We start from the raw sequence: 21,247 nt of genomic DNA on the forward strand, positions 1-21,247 counted from the left end.
ATACAAAATTAATCTGTTTCGAGGCGCCTTTCGTATGATGAGGTTTTCATATTTTGGACCATATTTTACATGTAAAATGGCTAATCCGTTCCAAGCCCTCCAAAAACACCCCAGTAAATTTCATAATAAAGCTAAATTGACCTGTAAACAATGAAATACTACAACAATTTGAACCATTCAATACCTAAATTAATAACTTACTGCTAATTATCTGTAAATAAAGTGTATTTGTGTACATGGTATACAAGAAATACTGTACGTATGTAGTAAAATGTGGAAGCTTACCTTTCGAGTGAGGCTATCTCCGAAAGTGGTGACAGAGGAGGAGGACAAACGGCAGATACGTATGTACGTTACATACGTACACTTAACTTTATGAAACACACAAAAAAATGTAAGGAAAACTAAACTAAAATTTAAGAAACACATTAACAAAACTGTAACACTTAACTTTACAAAAAACTAAAATTAAAAATTTTTTTGTCTTTTTTTGATTTTTAATTTTCTTTGTATACTTTATGTATTATTATTTTTTTTTTTTTCAAAATTTCAACTTCATCACCACTTTTAACTTTCTGTTTTTTAGTATCACTTGGTTCTTCCTTTTTACTTACTCCTGCTAATACTAAAGGCCTCTTTAAAAAATAACTATCCAAGGAAGATTGCTTCTGCCTACTTTTCACAATGTTCTTGAAACGACTCAGGCAAACGTCATCAAACTGTGCAAGCATACGACCTGTGTGAGCCTTTTCGGGATGTCTTTTTTTTCTACAAACGATTGCACTTTATGAAAAGTGGCTAGAACATCCTTAATTTCTGCCGTTGTCATAGGGTTGTCCTCCTCCTCCTCGCCGTTGCTAGAGAACTCCTCTTGAACGACGTTATGTTGCATGGCCTCCAACTCCTTCAGGTCATCCGTCATAAGCTCCTCTTGGTGCTCCTCGAGAAGGTCGTTGATGTCATCCTCGTCGATGACCAGCCCCATGGACTTGCTGAGTGCAACGATCTCGTCAAGATCTGGTTCCAAAACAGTTTCAGGATCGTCAACTGTTTCTGAATCTACAGCACCAGCTTCGCCCACGTCGAATCCCTCAAAGTCTCGGGCGGATACGGCATCAGGTCAGAGTTTCCTCCACGAGGAATTCAAGGTTCGCCTCGAAACCTCTTGCCAAGCTTGGTCGATGAGTCGGATGCATATGACGATGTTGAAATGCTCCTTCCAAAATTCACGCAAGGTGAGGTTTGTGGTATCGGTGATGTTGAAACATCTCTTGAAAAGATGTTTTGTATACAGCTTCGTAAAGTTCGATATCACTTGCTGGTCCATGGGCTGGAGGAGAGGGGTGGTGTTAGGCGGAAGATAAAGAATCTTGATGAAGGAATACTCCGCTAGGATATCTTCCTCAAGGCCAGGAGGGTGGGGAGGGGCATTGTCCAACACCAGCAGACATTTCCGAGGGAGGCGCTTCTCTTCCAAGAATTTCTTCACTGTCGGGCCAAAACACAGATTTACCCACTCCATGAACAAAAGCCTCGTTACCCAGGCTTTTGCATTAGCCCTCCACATCACTGGAAGCTTCTCCTTAAGCACTTTGTGGGCCTTGAAGGCTCGAGGAGTCTTGGAATGATACACCAGTAGGGGCTTCACCTTGCAGTCCCCACTGGCGTTTGAACAAAGTGCAAGCGTAAGCCTGTCTTTCATAGGCTTATGCCCGGGTAGCTTCTTATCTTCCTCCGTGATGTACGTCCGACGAGGCATTTTTTTCCAAAAAAGGCCAGTCTCATCACAGTTGAAGACTTGCTGAGAACTGTAGCCTTCCTTGGTCATCATCTCGTCGAACGTCTTTTTAAAGGCTTCGGCCGCTTTCGTGTCCTAACTGGCAGCCTCCCCATGCCGCACCACCGAATGGATACCAGTCCTTGAACTTTGGGGTTGGCGTTGATGTCCCTTCTCCTCTGTCGTCTTCGGCCTGGGCAATCAAATCGCCGAAAATAGCGCTGGCCTTGTGGGAGATTACCGTCTCCATTATCGTATCGCCAGTGATTTCTTTGTCTTTTATCCAGACAAGAAGCAGCCGTTCAATCTTGTCGTGCATGTGGGTCTTCTTGCTGGACAAAATAGTGATAGGAAGGTGTAGCTGCTTTGATGACATCCTTCTGCTTAAGGATGGTGCCCATTGTCGACGGATTTTGGCCGTATTCCTTGGCGATCACACTCAATCGCATACCAGCTTCATACTTCTTGATAATCTCCATCTTTGTCTCCAAAGAGAGCATTCGCTTCTTTCCATGAATTTCAACTTTCTTGGGACCCATGACTACGTTATACTGTACATAATTTACGTATAAGTAGAGTAAAGTTTTCACACAACACGATAAAGTATGTATACTGCAACGAAATCACTAACGAATTTATGTTAATAAACGAAATCGTTAGACCGAACGAATACCGTGTGCATACGATAACAATGCTGGTACCGAGTGGCCGAAGAAGCACGCCGCTACGTAGATGCATCATGGGAGGGATGCTGACCAATAGGAGAGAAGGATCTCATGGCAGTGACTAGCATCAGGAACCAATGGGAGAGCAGGAGGATGGTGGCGAGTCTACTCAGTTGGCGGCGTGCGAGTTTCAAAATTGTTATCGGTGGTTCGGGCGAATCTCGGACTTTACAGAAACCTTTCATATCTTGAAAACTTTTTGTATGTAGAGCCGTTAAATTTTTCGCGTTAGCTTTCGTATCTCGTATGTAGAGCCGTTAAATTTTTCGTGTTAGCTTTCGTATCTCGAGTTTTCGTATCTCGAGTTTTTCGTAAGTTGAGCCTTTTGTATCTCGAGGTACCACTGTATCTATAAAAATTTTGTGATTTACCAAGCTGGTATGGCCAATGCTCTAATACTATTTCACCGGCCGACACAGGTTGAACCCAGAAAAGGGATTTTGATGAAGGAAAAATCTATTTCTGGGGGAAGACCTGTGTCTCCCGGTGAACCCTTCCCTCTCTTCTCCTGGTCTCCCACCCTTTAGCTGGCCCAAGCTTCAGTGCGTAATTCAGGAATGAAGCTTTCGGGCAGAAGTTGTAGTAGTAGCGAGCGGAAGGTAGACGTAAGGTAGACGTTGTAACGGCACCTACATAGAGAGGGGTTTTGAGAGGAGTCTTCTATTTGGCAGAATATCTGTGGTAGTGGCTTCCACTCGCCCTTGTGTTATACCGACACCCTATTGGGTAAGCGAGCTGGAGGTAGTAACTTCAACATTCCATTTAGCTTTTTTCTCTGGTATATTTAGCATCTATTTACACCTAGAAATGTGTGCTACAGGAACATTTCACCGGGCGACACAGGTCTTCCCCCAGAAATAGATTTTTCCTTTGTCAAAATCCCTTTATTAGGTCATGCTAAATATGCAGACTATATAAAATGAAAATAGTGTAGCCTATTCATCAACTTCCAGGAAATTTTCACTGAAACATTAGGTAACTACCTAATCAGGGTTATTTAAATCACCATTTAGATATGTAATCTCAGGTTACAGGCTACAAACAATAGCTGCCATAGTCTTAAATTATGTGCAATGAATCGGTTAGGCTCATGTAGGCTCATGCCTAGGAAATTGTAGACACTGTTTTTTGAAAAGATTAACTAAAATGATAACACATTGTGGACTAATATTTTAGCCAAAACTTCCAAAAGAAATGACAGATTTTTGAACAATTCTCGCTTTCATAAAAAGGCTAGCAAGGATCATGTATACACTGACCAAGTGTTCTTCAAACAAAGGCCGGTGGTTTCTATATTTAAAACAAACCTTTGTTTTATAGTTTTAAACCTAAATATTTTTCACTAAATCTTAAAAATAAGCACTTAACTTTAAAATTTTGGTGATTCCATGATCCCTGGGGAAATAAATAGGAGAACGAAATGTCTCAAAATGAGGGGCACTGGCTGGAGACACCTTAGTCTGCGTTGACTAGAGAGGTAATGGTTCTTGGTCTTTTAACCATAAAACAAGATGGCCAATGCACTTGCGCAATAGTCACTTCTGCTGCAGTTTTGACGTAGGAAACTGGGTATAGCTTTGCTGAAGACAAGACAAAATGCCTTCTTGGCTTTGAGTGTATTATACTCTATCACATGGCATAGTGTTTATCATTATGGCATAATACCTGGGTACAAGACCAAGGTTAAAAGATATTTCTTTGATATTAGTCTAGTCACCATGGGGTGCTGGCACACACCATGGAGGGTAACTCCTTTGAGGACGAAACAGCAATTACGCTATCAAAAATTAAATTAATAATTTTTTTTATTAAGGGTACTTTGCTACAGCATGGTGTTGTATGTACATATATAATTATTGAAAGTAGCTGAATATTGTCAAGATAGTTGTAGTATACCGTATTATACATTAGGATGGAGTTTCAACTTTGAATTTCTTCCCAAGGTTGCTCAGGAGGGCATAGAATCTGTGGCAAGGCAGTGTCCTAGTTTAGAGGTTTTGATGCTGGTGGAATGTGCAAAGATAACTGACCATGTTGTGTTGGTTATTACTCATCACCTGAAGCGCCTAAAAATTCTTGATGTTCAGGTATGGAATTTTTTTTTATATTATCTGATTTGTAGGTGTGCGATTAAGTGCTGTCTACAGTGACTTGTGTGGCACACTGTAGGAAGTACTAAGAGTTTTTCCAGCATCCTTGTGTATTTCAGTTTCTTTGTGTTATATCTCTATTTTTTATCTATATCCATGCTCTCCACCCATCTGTTTTTCCAACTCGATCTTGTTTGTACCTATGCCATGGTTATTCTCAATCAATTTTTCTATTGACAGAACTTGAACCAATTATTTCTGCAGAGTTGTTCTTGCTTTTAAGCAAAATAATTTTTTCAGAGCTGCTACCAGTTAACTGATGAGTCATTAGACAGTCTGAGTAACTGCCATACACTGAGATATCTTGATGTAAGTGGGTGTATAAAAATGAGCTTGGGACAAGTCAGACAAGTCCAGAAAAAAATTCCACTCTTACGCAACTTCCACTACAGAGGAGTAGAAGAAAAAGGACCAAATGATGCTGCAGAGGAGATCTGGTCAGTAGCGGACATTCCCCCGCCACCTCCGATTCTCCCCAAGCCCAAGAAGAATGTAAGGCGAAGACATATTTTTTTTTAGTCAAGCTGTGTGTAGATGCATGTACCCCAAGTAACAACACAAACCTAATCTCTGTGCAGATATTAATACATACCTGATACCGTCTGTGTATTGATTTGCATAGATAGTACCTGTGACTCCTTGATGTATGTATAATGTGCTAGTTTGGTTTGCCTGCTGTGATACTTTTATTTTAATAATCTTGTGCTAACATATTGTAAAAAAATATGAGTCGTCTACTGTACGTATTGTCAGAACGTGAATTCTGACTTTCCTTATAAATTGCTGCTATTTTACCCAAAGTGGACCATTAAAATGTACATTACCATATATCAGTACCATTGTGTGATTCTCTGTGTAATGCATTTTTCTTGAGTAAGCCTTGAAAAGATTCTTTGTGAAGGTTCACCTAGCCATCTGATAGCTTCAGTATTTTTATTTTGCATTAAATTGGACGAGCGTAGCTACTGAACCAGTAATTTTGTTGTGCATGCAAATACTTTGTAGAATCATTTGCTTGTGATAAAAAGCTAGTTACGGTATGTTTTGAAATGGTAGGTATCAGATTTGTTGTTTGTTGTAGATACAGAGGTGATCAGTACTAATGGCTTTTAACTCATTCCAGTTCATAATTTAATTGTATAAATAACAAGACTGGGGTTAATTGCAGGCAGTGATTGAAGTAGTACAGCACTTTACTTCATACATTACAAAAACATATTTACAGGGTTTCTTTTAATACTATTGTGAATATGATGTTGTACAGTTGAGTAAAAAATTATAAATAATCTCCAATAATTATTCAACTTCACAGTGATTCTATGACTTGTGCTGTATTGGGGTTGAAATTTTTATAGGAAAAGATTGTTTTATTTATATACAGTGGAACCTTGGTTTTCATACACAATCCGTTCCAGAACCTCCCACGGAAACCGAAAAGTATGAAAACCGAAACAGTAACTCCCATAAGGAATAATGTAAATATAATTAATGCGTTCCAGATCCCCAAAAATATTTTTTTAGATATATTTTATTGGGAATAAACAGTTTTACATACAGAAAACAATGAGAAATAAATATAAATGACTAATGAAATAAATAAATGAACATTTAACATCGCTCTTACCTTTATGGAAGACACTTGTTAGCGTATGGAAGACAGAGAGGAGGGGAGAGGGAGGAGGAGAGGTTATTGTTTGGGAGGGAAATCTCCCTCCAGAAGGACCTTAGGTATCAAGGACCTATCTGGTATTACTTCTCTTTGTTTATTACTGGCACTATCTGAGGTTACTTCCCCTCTTCGTTTTTTTTACTGGCACTAGGACTAGTTTGAGAGTTACTGGACCCCTGTCACACAACAAAACTGTCAGGAGACATTTGTTTCTTTAAAATTTGCCTAAAGTTAAATATGACATTGTCATTATGTAAACATGTTGGAGACACAGATTACAACTTCTTTGTTGGGATAATAACTCTCCACAAAATTTTTTACATCATTCCATTTTGCAAACATGTCCTGAATCCCTGAGGTAGGCACATTATGTATGCCCATTCGTTTTCTGAATTTTTCAAACCAGTCTACTGGCCTTAAATTTGCTAACAGCAGTGCTTGTTGTAGGGATTTTCACTCTATCGGCATGCAACTTCCTCCAACACTTTGCTATGAGTTCTTTCTTAAACTCTATAGTGTTTCTCACCATTTTTACACAAGGGTTAGCACTTGGAACTTTCTTTGGCCCCATGATGGCTTATTTAGCAATTGCACTAGAATAAAAAAGCACAAAAAAACAACGAACACAAAAGCAGAATGGGTCACGAAAGAAGATGGGATGCTTTGTTTGGGCACTCGATACAGAGCCTGGTCCACGCTGGGCCCTGGATGGAGCGTTTCCGAGTGTACGAAAACTAAGGAAACATACGATAACCACAACAAAAATACATAGAAAAAAGTCTACGAAAACCGAAACATACAAAAAGAGAGGCATACAAAAACTGCGGTTTGACTGTAGTACAGTAGAGACCCGGTCCTTGACAAACTAGAACTTGAAATAAATGGACCTCAACACAAAATATTGAATAAATTTGGCATCAAAGTTCAAAGAAGAATGCAGAATCCGACCCAAAAATTCATGATTTTTTTAAACAAAAGTGGTTCAGTCAGTCGCTGCTAGTTGGCATTGTTCCCATGTTCGTTTAAAGGCCATTCACTCTGCTGCTATTGTTTTGAGCAAGTAGTTCACACTTGTACAGGTATTTCCTTAGTTTTTGTGGCTTTCTATAGTGTTTTATTTTATTCAATCATTGGTCCCAAGACAGCCATTGCAGACAAGAAGAAGAGGAAAATAGTAAGAACCACAACTGAACTTAAGAAGATTACTGAAAATTATTATTTGTGTGACAACCTTAAAATCCTGCCAAGATTTTTAATGATAGGCTAACCCTTGAAGTGTCATAGTTGTGACAATAGTTAATTAACGTTCAGCCATCGACAAACTATCGACACTGTAAACAAAACATTTGTAATAATGATAAAAACTGTAAGTTATTCAAGTGAATCACTAGCGATACAACTTTTGTTACTGTAAACAAAACAACTGTAATTACAGTAATTACCATGGATAGTTACCATAATTAGCGAGGTCTCACTTTGTTACCGGTGTACAATCTCTATCCATAATTCTAAAAACTGAAAAGTTCTATAAACCTAAATATTTTCTGGAGAAAATTATCATTTGAAGAATTTAAACATATACGTATTACAGAATATAAGCATTGTCATCGTACTCCATTTGCATTTGATATTGTTTACATTCTCAGAATCTCAGCTGATTGAGTACTATCGATATCTTCATTGCCATTACTTAGCTGCCTGAAGAGATGTAATTTGGAGACACTTTTTCTTGTAAATTTACAAACACAATACTTGATTGCATAAGCATTAAGTGTGATTTAACCAGTTCTGGACATCAATTTCGCCCGCTCCGTTATTATTATTTTTTTATATTTGTTTGTTGCTTCAGGTTTACAATTGCTTCATCTGTAATTAAAAAACCCGGAATATCTTAGTGAGAGAGGACGAGAGAAGAGAGAGGGGGTGTGAGAACGAATGGAGAGCCCGCAACCAAGGTAGTCGTGAGCTTGCTGGGCGAAGAGGGGGCCCGTCGCCGACGAAGGAGATGGACGATGTCTTTGAGGGTTAGAAATGGCGATCTATGATCGCAAGGTTGACCACGTTCTTAGGACGAGGTGGCGATGGTTTTATGGACGGGAGGGAGATGAGAGACGAGAGAGAGAGAGGAGAGAGAGAGAAGAGAGAGAGAAGAGAGAGAGAGACTGTTGCCCCCAGTTAGGTTGTTATACTGACAGATATCCATTAAAAAGTTGAATAATATTTGTGTATTGAGAATAATGATAATTTTTACATAAGTGACTTACCAAACGATTACAAAGCTGTAAGCTTTCTTACCTGGCAGACGAAAATTCAAATTATTAGGCGGTGACGGCACTGCCATCATTAGTGTAGGTGATACACGTCCCGCCCACTTTTGGGAATACCCGGTACTACTGAACTAACTTTGTCAATTCGTTTTCTGCTGGTTACGGAGTAACATCGGTGGTTTTTGCAGTCAACTTTTCATTGCTATCTCGCAGTTTTTTGTTGTACTTGGTGAAATACAATTTGGTGGTTGTTTTTCTGGATTAGCTGCTTTTTAGCTTTCATTTAACTAAATAGACTTTAGCTTTAGAATGTTGAACTCTAGTTCATCTTCAGTTAGGTTTTGCAGCGATGGCTGCAAAACTAGAATGGCTAAGCTTTGTTATGATTCGCAAGTGTGTAAAGTGTAGGGGACAGATATGTAGCGAAGACTTTACTTGCATTGAGTATCAGGACTTAGATGAGCAAGGGTGGAAGAACTTTAAGTCTCATTTAGAGAAGATGGAGAAAGATAGGAAGAGGAAAGTGGCTCATAGAGCTGACAGTAAGACTAGTATTGATACAACTCCTTTGCCTTTAGAGGCAAAGAAATCTTCTCTTTCTTCCCCTCTGTTATCTAACATCTCTCCTATTGATAATCCTCCTACTTCATTGCCACTAACTCCAGTCCAGGTAGCCCATGCTTCCGATTCTAACACCATTGCCAGCTTAGAGTCCAAAATGGACAAGAAGTTTGAAATTTTGGCCAAATCTGTGATGGATTTGGGTTTGTCTTTTCAGGCTTTTGTGGAAAAATCGAGTGTTAGTGAAAAGATCAGTGTTGTCTGAAGAGGTGGCTGTCCGTCCCTCCATTTCTCCTAGACAAAGGTCACTGTCCTGCTCCCCCGCACCTGGGAGAAGACATACCAGAGGTTGAAGGGAGACTTGGGGGGTTTACCCACGGACAGTTGCTGACTCAGTCGAGCCTGTCGACTCATGTGTTGACTAAATGCCATTGGAAGGGCGTAGATGTTAGTGAGGTGCAGTTTTCCTCTGAATTGGATGTGTTGTCGCCTCCTTTTTCCTCCGAATCAGATGTGTCATCGCCTCTTTTTTTTTTTTTTTTTTCTTTTCCTTCTGAATCGGATGTGTTGTCGCCTGAAAAGAGGCACCAATTGCAGAGTGCTGTGGTGTTGTGGCCTTTAAAGAGGTATGCCTCATTTGCAGACTGTCCGACTCTGCCAGTGAAGAAGTCGAAGGAGCAGTGGAGTCCTCAGCTATCCTGCAGTGTTGTGCCTGCACAGCCCATTCGGGATTCACATCAGTCGTCTCTAGAGAGTATAGTAGTTCCGACTGACGACATTTGCTCTCGAGTGCTGACACAATCTGATCAGCACTTATGTTCTCGCACCGTTGACTCCCCTTGTAGCTCGTCGAAAGGAATTTTGATTCGTTCATCTCCTGCAACTTGTAGCACTTTGCCTGCTAGTTGCTTGTCTTCTAAGAAGATCTGTTTGACTGCCACTGCTTTGACATCCATGACTTCGACTCCGAAGACCATTGCTTTAGGAGATGAGTTGTTGTTTGGTCCTTTCACACATCAGCTCCAAGAGCTTATGGGTTTCTTAAAGAAAGTGATGGCCCCTAAAGAAGAGGAAGATGGTTTGTTGTCAGTTTTATCTGAGGAAGAAGAACAGGAGCAGGAGCTGAAATCTTCTTCGGCTTACTCTAGTCTTATGAGGTTTTTGCTCGCTATGTATCCGAACTTCTTTGAACCAGCATTGCCTTCGTCGCCGCCTTTTATGTTCGTGATGGATAGGAAGGTAGTATTTTCAGGATTGCTGAAGTTAATCCTTTCTCAGTCAGCCAAGAAAGTGTTTAAGGAGTTAAATGAGTGGTTGGCAAAGAAACGAGAGTCTGGTAAAGTTTCATTCACCTATCCCCCTTCTAAGCTGCAGAACAAGACTTATCGGTCTTATGCGACTGGAGAAGTTCCTTCCTTGGGAGTCTCTGCCTCAAGGGGATTTCTTGGGTTTAGTGGACTCGAATAGAAGATTGGCTTTTGCGGCTGCGAAAGTAACATTTTCCACCCCTGATTTTGATCACCTTGTTCGAAACTTGTACAAGGTGATTGAAGGATTTAGTTTTTGGGATTGGACTATCGCAGCATCAGCCAGGAAAATAAAGGAGTGTCAGTCTTTCTACAGACTAGCTTAATATTTTTGTCCTTTGGGACAAAGCTGTGAGAGACAGGTCGGGTGAACTAGCCGTCCTGTTAATGATGGGAGTACTTAAAAAAGAGGGAGTTGTGGTGCTCTTTTGCATCCCGAGGAGTAATAACAAATCAGAAGTCATTGTTGATGTTTTCTCCCATTAGTAGGTCCTACCTGTTCCCAGATACTATTCAACAGGTATTGTTGGATTTGGAGAAGAAATCTACCAATAACCTTTTGATTAAGTCAGCAAGACATCTGAAGGATCCTCCCGCTACAGAAGCTAAATCTTCTCCTCTTCAGAAGCACTCATTTCAAGAGGATAAAGCTAGAATATAGAACAGACTGAGGACTAACTTGCGAACACCAGCTAAGTCCACCAAGAAGCCCCCCCTTTAAGTTGACTAAAAAGTAATTGTAAGGTCCTTCACACACCTATAGGAGCGAGAGTCCACTACTTCTGAAAGGAATGGAGTTTGAGAGGAGCAGTGCAGTGGGTAGTTCAAGTACTTCGAGAAAGATATGCGATCCCTTTTCTTCAAGATCTCCCACTGTCCAATGTTTGTTTGACAACATACACAAAGGGATCAAGAAGGCCATAGAAGAAGTGATAGACAAGAACTCCCCAGGCTTTTACAACAGACTATTTGTAGTCCCCAAGACATTGTGGGGCTGCAGGAAGTCTCCAATTCTTCCTAAGGCAAATTGGAATCGGAAGACACAACCAGACTCATTGGTTTTTCCTTTAACGAAAGAGATAAAGTTGGATCTTTGTTGGTGGCTTTGACGGAGAGACTTCAGGAGGGACTTTCCCTAGTCACGAAAAACCCCGACCTAAAGTTCTTCTCAGACACATCGGACAGGGGATGGGGAGCTCTGTTAGGAGATAGGAGAGTCTCAGGTTTTTGGACGGAACAAGAGAAGACCCTGCACATAAATGTGAAGGAGTTGAAGGCGATCTTTCTAGGTTTACAGGCTTTCGCTCCTGTAGTTGCTGCAAGAAAGGTAGCGATTTACACAGACAACATCACAATGCTATCATATGTCCGAAAACAAGGAGGGACACACACTTTCTCTCTCAGTGGAGTGGCAGAAGACCTCCTTCTCTGGGTGAACAATCACAAGATCACTCTTTTTCCAAGGTTCATTCAAGGAAGAATGAACATCTTGGCAGATGACCTGAGCCGGTCAAACCAGGTTCGTTCCGATGGAATGGACTCTGAACAAGAGTTTGCCAAGAGTTGTGGAGATTATGGGGGAAACCAGCTGTAGATCTCTTCACCGCCTCAAGGAATAATCATCCTCTGATTTTCTGTTCTCCAGTTCCAGACCTGCTAACGTGGAGAACAGATACGATGCTTCTGGAATGGATGGGCCTCGACGTGTAGTGAAGTATGGGGAGGTGGATTGGAACTTGGATGTGGTTTTAAGATGGATTTCCAGTCCTCAGTTTGAGCCTTTAAATTCTTCATGTCTGAGGGATCTAATGAAGAAGACTTTGGTTTTAATTGCCTTAGCTACAATGGGTAGAATAAGCTAAATCCAGGCTATTAGTAAAGAGGTCTGGTTCACTCAGAGTAATGCAGTGTGTTTTTATGTTAAAGATTTTCTAGCAAAGAACGAGGACCCATCGAATCCATGGCCTCGCTCTTTTGAGATAAAGAACCTAATGTACATAGTGGTAATAGAAGTGGAAGAACATACGTTATGTCCTGTCAGAGCCATCAGATACTATCTGCATAGGATGGAGACAATAAGAGGAAGTTCGAATCGACTCTGGTATTTGGTGAGAGACCCCTCCTGTCCTCTCTCAAAGAATGTGATTTTATTTCTCCTGAGGAGCTTGACTTTGGAAGCTCATGCGCAAGTCCAAGCTGAAGGTCTTAACGTACTGAAAGAAGGAGCATGAAATTTGTGCAGTGGCGACTTCTCTAGCATTTAGACATAATATGTCTCTATCCTCCATCCTGCAAACGACGTTCTGGAGGTCAAAATTGGTGTGTTTGTCACATTTCGTGAAGGACATAGAGTCTGTTTTTGAGAATTGTTACTTGTTGGGACCATTGTCTATAGCTGGTATGGTGTTGGGAGAGGAAGCATAAGGGGACCTCTTTCCCTCTATTATAATTTTAAGGTTGTCGAGTTTTTGGGGAGCCTGGGGGTACAGTGTACCCAGAGTACCCTCCAGTTTTTTATGGTTAGGATTGTGGTTTATTCTTATTTTTAGTGTGGGTGATGGTTCAGTGGACTGGTTGTCTGTCTTCACCCAGGGCAAGGGCAAAGTTTTTATTTTTGTTAACCATCGATAAACCTCCATGGTTACAAAATCCCACCATTAGTAGGATGATCCTGGCCATTATTGCCACGTCTTATACAAGTGATGAGAGTGCCGACCAGAGGCAGTATCCACCTGCAGCTGCTCTCTCACCAGGTAAGGTACTGCAAACATTATGTAATGTGAGTGAGCTTATTATTGTTGTCTTTAACATAAGCTGTCCATTTACCCACCTTCCTGGAAATGTGGATTCAGCTTTGTAATTGTTTGGTAAGTCACTTATGTTAAAATGATATTTTTATAATAAAATTAGGTTTCACATATACTTACCAAACAATTACATAATTAGAGCCCTCCCTCCTCCCCCCAGATAGACGTTGTGGCTCAACGAATTGACAATAGTTAGCTCAGCAGGACCGGATTTTCCCAAAAGTGGGTGGGATCAGTATCACCTACACCAACGAAGGCAGAGCCACCGCCAACAAATAATTTGAATTTTTGTCTTCCAGGTAAGAAAGCTTACAGCTTTGTAATTGTTTGGTAAGTATATGTGAAAACCTTATCATTTTAATGAAAATCATCACAAGTATTATGGAGAGAGAGAGAGAGAGAGAGAGAGAGAGAGAGAGAGAGAGAGAGAGAGAGAGAGAGAGAGAGAGAGAGAGAGAGAGACTCTGTTGCCCCAGTTAGGTTGTTACACTGATAGATATCCATTACAAAAGTCAAATAATAGTTGTGTATTGAGAATAATGATAATTTTAATAACACCCTAGTTTTATTTTATGTAATCATATTGCATGTATTATTACCATATTATCAGATTATAATATGAACAGAGCGATCTGCTATTTGCATTCTGGTTTTGATTAAATTCTTAAAATAATCAGCAGATTTCATTTTACTGATATGATCACTGTCTTTAATTGCCCATTATAACTTAATTAACAAAAGAAAGCTGGGTTAAGATTTACATCTACTTTATTTATAAATGTAGTAAATTAAATGAAGTACTACATGTGTGTTTTTGTCAGTTTCAGACAGTTCTGTTGCCTCCCAAAACATTTTGCATTTCGCTCATTATTCGTAGTTCCCAGTCATGCTTGACTTATGAGCCTTGTTTACTAAAGGGCAATATTTTCATGGTAGTATTTTATAATCAAACTAAGGGTTTTGTGATATTGATAGTTTTCCAGTTATTCTTAATATTGGGATTCTTTCCAATTCTAACCCTTAATGGATGGTTAACTTCTCAGAGTTGTAATAACAGGTTTGGGGTGATGGACGGATTGATGCCAAATACGTACTTCTATAGCCCATAAATTCACTAATAGCAACTTTTGAACTGGCTAATTGAACTGGCTAAAATCACGAATCTGCTGTTTCAGGACTTCAGTTCTGCTTCTGACTTCAAGGGAGAATGTACTGCGTCTGTTTCACATGACGTCTTTTTGTAAATTTGCTCATAATATGTATACCAAGGGGTGTCTGTTGGTTTTTGTTCTTGTCTTTTACAATAGTATGTCGATTGTAAATGTAATTTGGCAAAGAAAAGTGCAAAGAAATATAAGAAAAAATACATGTACAAATAAAAAGTTACTGAATCTTTGTCCTTGGTAAATTTACCTAAATATTTTTCAACAAATATGCTAAGAATTTGTTACTGATTTTATTTCTTATCTGGTTTGATATTGTGTGAGCTGTAATTATAATTTTACAAAATAAAATAAAATAATTTATTAAAAAAACATATATAAGATGGTAAAATTTAAGATTGTCTTGTAAAAGAGGTCCCACAAGGGGTTGTAAATAGTCATTTCTGGGTTCAGTTTGTGTCGCTTTGTGAAATAATCCCTTAAGTTCATTATTTCTAGGTAAATGATACTAACATTACCAGAGAAAAAATAAAAATAGAGGGATGTCAGAGTAACTGACTCGCTCACCCTAAATAAAAAGAGGGTGTCAGTATGGAGCTGGGGCGAGTGAGACCAATACCACAAACCTCTTGCCATTTAGAATTCTTCTTCATCAAAATCCCACTCCTGAGAGAGCTGATACACGGCCGGCGCCGGCAACTACTACTACACAACTTACCACGCTGACCGCAGCGCCCCTGGTGGCCATCCTTTTCGTTAGCGAACTTCTGTACACACGTGCCAGCATTTGCTCTGTGTTTTTGTGCACCTTTTTGGGATTTATTCGCTCGAGATGGAATTTCAAGCTATCGCCGCAGCTAAGTACCCCGAAAGGTTATATACTAGTTTTAGTCCAATAATAGTCTCCTGATCTGGCGCATGGCTCGCCTTGCCGGCTCGCCTCGCCTCATGTTCGGTTAGCTACTTCGGTCTCCCATACCGTGGTATCTATTCCATGTGTATATTTACTCTTATCATGAGTTTTTTTTTACGTGGTACAGAAGATTCCACTCATTCTATTGCTTTACATCGTACTGTTCGGAAATCCTTTGCCTGTGCCTTAGATTAGTGTTCATGCATGCATGTCCCTTTGTCTAGGTGTTTAGGCGTATGGGTGATTATTTCAATCTTTTATCGATATTACTCTTTAGTCCAGCCATCCTGGCCGTCGCCCTCCGTTCTACATATCGGCAGAGGCCAGCTCCTGAGTAGTTTGCTTGTTTCCCTTCGGGGAGACTAGCCTACTTCTCCTGGACGTCCCTTCTTTTTCTCCCACTCGTGATTTCCCTTCCATTTTTCTTTATTACGATGCATTTATTTGTGGGTTGCATGTTAGGGGTGATCAGTTTGGCCTAGGCTATGTTCTGTTGCATTATCGCCTTGTGGTCCTCTTGCGCTCGCGTGGTCAGCTAGACCTAGGCTATGTTTTGTTGCATTATCGCCTCATGGTCCACCTGCGCTCACGTTGAGCCAGCTGATCGCCCTGGTCCCAGTCCCCTTCCCTTCCTCCCATGTGGAGGGAGGGTTAGTCCTTGCTCGCTCACGGTCACTATGGCAACCATCCGGGCACCCCTACCCTCTTCCTCCCTACCAGGGGGGATACAGGAGTTTGGGACTTAAGGGGGGTCCTGTCAGACCGGTCACGTTTTCTTTGAGCTTCGGGGAGGTCCCGGTGTGTTCGGGTGGGGTTAGCCACCCCACCAGCTCGCATCGGACCTTCTCCGGCGTTCTTTATTGTTCTCTGGTTCCTCCCCCCATATCATTATACGTATAGCTGACTCCGCCAGCTCTTCGGGGGGGAATGCGGAGTAGACCTTACATGCTTCCCCTGTATATGGCTGTAGTCTCTTTCGTTTTCCGGCGGAGCACCTGCTCACCATCCGGGCGTTCCGTGGGTTGGCGGAAGAGTCCTACGGTGGAGCTAAGCTCCACTTACAATATTGTTTGTTTTGTCTTAGTTTTATTTTGTTTAACTTTATGGGTAATCTTCTCACGTTCTCTGGTGTGTCGTACCCTCCCCGCGGTATACTATATGTGTATTAGTAGGTATCTGGTTTGACGGAAATATTCGCTCCGGTGTGTACCGGAGTTTTTCAAACCAGTTTACCGAGTCCCATGGACTCCCTCACACGGATTACAGGAGAGGATTATGCCCAAAATTTATTCTACTCCGGCATGCAGCGGAGCATCATATCTGAGCAGTCCTGTTAGTATATGCTGGTACTTATGTATCTGTTCACTTACAGGCTACCAACTGTCAGGAGGCGGGGTGTAACGTCATCCTGCAAGACCCTTGTGGGCTCCCTGTGCTGTCCGCCACAATGATCTGATCGTGTGGCATCACGAAGCCTGCTCCATATGCTATGAGCTTGTGGAACAGTTTTCGGACGGAGGAAGTATATACCGGCGTAGATATTGTCCTTTCTTGGTATATACTATCAGATAATCTTTGTTTAATATTGCTATTGTTGACTAAAAAGTCTTAAGTGTTAATGATATATCTCCGGGGCTTCGTTGTAAGGACTACAATGACCCTTTGTTTCAGGCTGCCGCTGTGAAGGACGCCGCGTCGGCCACCCTGAAAGCCTGGGTAGGTGGCTTCGGGAAGAACGCACCGAAAGGGCAGCCATATATTCTTGACAAGAACATGGATGTCTGGATCTTCCCAGGTGGCAAGTCGACCGGCTATGTCGACCCCGTTGCGGCAGCTCCGGCTATCTCGGCCATCCGGCTGCAAGTGGAACAGGCCTTGGCGGAAGGGGGAGCTCCGGAGATCATGGCGGACGTCGCAACCCTGGACTTGAACGTAGAACCCATGACGGTAGGTGGAGGTGAGTTGTTAGTTGAGGTGGGTTTGTTGGGCGCTTAAGGGCTTCCCTTGGGCGCTTCTGGATCTTCTTCTCCTATAGCATCTTCTTCTTCCTTCCAAGGCTTTACCGAATCGGAAATTCCGGCTAGGACATCTGCTGCCTCAGTTGTTCCTAAAGTGAAGGGACAACGGGAGCAGAAGACCCTGGAGAGGTCGTCTTCCAAGAAGACTTCGGCCTCTTCTTCTCATAAGACTCCGGCTCACCATCCCGGAGCAGAGAAAGCGAAGACTTCTTCCTCCTTCTTCTCCTAAGACTCCGAGGCTCACATCCCGGAGCAGAGAAAGCAAAACTTCTTCTTCCTCTTCGCACTCCAAAGGGTCTAGGGGCAAGTCCTCTAAAGAGAAGGTCCATGCTCCCGCCGAGCCAGTACCTTCTACATCTACCGGAGCTCGTCCGAAGACCCCTGCTGAGACCAGTACCTCTGGTCCCTTCGATCCCGACTCCTTTACAGCAGGGGTCATGCAACAGGTGGGGAACATGGTAGGGGCAATGATGGACACCAGGTTCGATCAGATGCTTGCCCGGATCTTCACCTCGTTCGCGCAGTCCGGTCAGTCGATCCAGAACATCTCGGATAGGCTGACGGACCAGGAGAACCGGCTGGCAGGTCTTAGCCAGAATCCTCCAGCAGTTCTTCCTCTAGCAGGCGCCGGAGTACCTCCTATGCCTGACTATAATACTCTTCCCTCATTCACCATGAGCAATCCTTGGAGGGTAGCAGCCTTCGCACCCTTCAAGGACGGAATGATCTCTATCCCGGACTGTGGAACTCGTCGTATCGAGGACTTCGAGTTCCACCCAGCCAATCTGCAACCACCTTTCATGGGATATGCTAGGTTGACAGAAGCAGCTCTAAATAGGGAAGATAAGATCCCGAAAGAGGCACCACTCCCCTTCACCACAAAGATTGCTGAAGTTACTATACAGGCCGCTATGAAAGATGAGCCTCTCCTTCAACTGAGGGAGTCGGATCCGACGTCCCCACTCTTCCCAGCTTTTGGGGACCTCTGGGCGCACCTTCCGGTGACCTTTACTGTAGGGAAACTCAAACCGGACTGTGCTATCGAACAGTTTGGGGAGAGACTCCCGAGACTGCCGGATAACCTAATCCAAGCTGAATTTGAAGCAAGGACCAGGTTTGGGAGGACGCTTAACGCCTTGGTGATGACAGAAGTTGCCGTCATGACATATGGTACGGAGCCTTTGTTTAAGCTCTTGGCTAAAGCACAGACACAGACCGTACAGTCGGATCTGTACGAGTTTGTAGTAGCAAGATGGAACTGCAGGAAGCTACTATACGGCACGAGCCGAATAAGTTGCTGTCATCTTCAATCTGGGAAGCTGACCTCTTCCCTGAAGCTGCTGTGAATGAAGTGCATCACGAAGCGACCAGGCTCAACCAGAGCCTAAGGGTTTGCTGGGGTCTTTCTAGCAAAAGGAAGCCAGAAAGCACCCCCTCTAGCTCTAAGAAACAGAAGAAGACTAGAAAATACCCGGCCTTCCAAGCACAGCAGCAGCAACAATTCGTCCAGGCAGTCCTGGTTCCACAACTCGTGCAACCGGCGACCTCCAAGGGCCAAAACCAGCCCATCCTCCTGTTGACGCCACAAAACCAGCCCTCGACCTCCTACGCTGTTTCCCCAGCTTTCAATCCTGTATTTGAAAGCCAGGCGTTCCAAGCCATCAATAGGTTTGGAAGGGGAAGCAGAGCTAGGGGTGCATTTCGGCAAAGGGGTGGCGGAAGGGCACCCAACAGAGGGAAACACTTCCGTGGAGGACGCGGAGCACGTCCTGCACAGTTACAGTGAGCACCCTCAGGTAGGAGGGAGGCTGTTTCTCTTCCGTCACAGGTGGGGATTCAGCAATTGGGCACAAAGTATTGTGTTCAAAGGGCTGGGATGGAGTTGGATCAAAGGTCCTCCTCCATCCAAAACATTCCTTCAACTACCAACAGAGGAATTGAGAGTATGCACAAGAGCTCCTTCGGAAAGGGGTAGTATCAAGAGTCAAACATTTAAAGTTTCAAGGACGCTTGTTCAGCGTGCCAAAGAAAGGCTCAACAAAATGAAGAATAATCTTAGACTTGTCCCGTCTAAACTTATTCATTCGTTGCGACAAGTTCAAAATGCTGACCATCTCGCAGGTGCGGACCTTACTTCCCTGTGGGGCCGTCACCACCTCTATCGGTCTTACAGACGCATACTATCATATCCCAGTCGCGAGGCACTTCCGCCTATATCTAGGCTTCAGGTTGGGAGACCAGGCATTCTCTTTCAAAGTGATGCCCTTTGGGCTGAATGTAGCCCCCAGGGTCTTCACGAAAATAGCGGAAGTAGTGGTCCAACAGCTGAGATCACAAGGGATAATGGTAATAGCGTACCTCGACGATTGGCTCATTTGGGCAACAACCGTCGAGGAATGCCTCAAAGCCACAGACAAAGTAACTCAACTTCTGGAACATCTAGGGTTCCAAATAAACAAGACCAAATCCAGGCTTACGCCGGAGTCTCGTTTTCAGTGGCTCGGCATTCAGTGGGACCTGAACTCCCACACTCTGTCAATTCCATTGGTCAAAAGGAAAGAAATAGCCAAGTCAATAAGGCAATTCCTCAAATGCAAACAAACGTCAAGGAGAAACCAGGAAAGGATCCTAGGTTCCCTCCAATTTGTGTCAGTCACAGACGTTCTGTTGAAAGCAAAACTGAAAGATATAAATAGAGTTTGGCGCTCAAGAGCAAATGTCAAATCTCGAGACAAGTTGTCAGTAATCCTGCCGATTCTTCGCAAACGTCTCCGTCCCTGGGCGGAGGCCAAGAACCCGTCCAAATCAGTTCCTCTCCAGTTCCCTCCTACGGCGTTGGTTATCCATACTGACGCCTCTCTAAGCGGGTGGGGAGGATACTTCCAATTCAAGAAGGTTCAAGGGACTTGGTCACCTCAGTTCCGCCAGCTTCACATAAACGTATTGGAAGCCATGGCAGTATTTCTCACTCTGAAGAGACTTCTACCAGCCAAGAATTCCCATATAAAGCTGGTTTTGGACAGCGCAGTAGTGGTACACTGCATCAACAGGGGAGGATCCAAGTCAAAACATGTGAACCATGTCATGATAGCCATTTTGTCCCTAGCAACCAAGTACAAATGGCATCTATCCTCCACCCATCTGGCGGGAGTAAGGAACGTGATAGCAGACGCTGTCCCGATCAGTTCCTAAAGAATCGGAGTGGTCCCTGGACAAGCGCTCATTCCAGTGGATATGCCAAAAGGTCCCAGGTCTTCAAGTAGATCTTTTCGCATCTCAAGCGAACCACAAGCTTCCTTGCTATGTGGCCCCCAACCTGGACCCTCTGGCTTATGCCATAGACGCCATGTCCATAGATTGGAATCAGTGGAGGAAGATTTACGTCTTTCCTCCAGTGAATCTCCTATTGAAAGTCCTGAGCAAACTCAGGACATTCAAGGGACAAGTAGCTCTAGTAGCCCCCGATTGGCCCAAGAGCAACTGGTATCCTCTCCTCCTGGAATTGGGTCTCCAACCTCGACGGATTCCCAATCCCAGGCTGTCACAGTCAGTACAAATGAGGACTGTGTTTGCTTCCTCAGGAATTCTCAAAACCCTAACTTTATGGACTTCATGAAGTTTGCGGCTAAGAGAGATGCAGATATCGATCCCCAGAATATTCTTTTCTTAGAATCGGATAAGAGGGAATCAACTTTACATCAGTATGATGCTACTGTAAAGAAATTGGCAAATTTCCTGAAGGAAACAAACACTCGAACCATGACAGTTAATCTAGCTATATCCTTTTTCAGATCCCTGTTTGAAAAAGGTTTAGCAGCTAGTACTATTACCACTAATAGGTCAGCTTTAAAGAAAATCTTCCAGTTTGGCTTTAAGATAGACTTAACAGA

The 21,247-nt window shown here is 42.7% G+C and overlaps 1 pseudogene; it reads left to right on the forward strand.

Annotated features, from left to right (window-relative positions):
- The window catches only part of LOC135224773 (uncharacterized), a 406,804-nt pseudogene that overhangs the window by 345,973 nt on the left and 39,584 nt on the right, over positions 1-21,247 (forward strand).

This window comes from Macrobrachium nipponense, chromosome 12, assembly GCF_015104395.2.
Source record: "Macrobrachium nipponense isolate FS-2020 chromosome 12, ASM1510439v2, whole genome shotgun sequence".
Taxonomy (NCBI): domain Eukaryota; kingdom Metazoa; phylum Arthropoda; class Malacostraca; order Decapoda; family Palaemonidae; genus Macrobrachium; species Macrobrachium nipponense.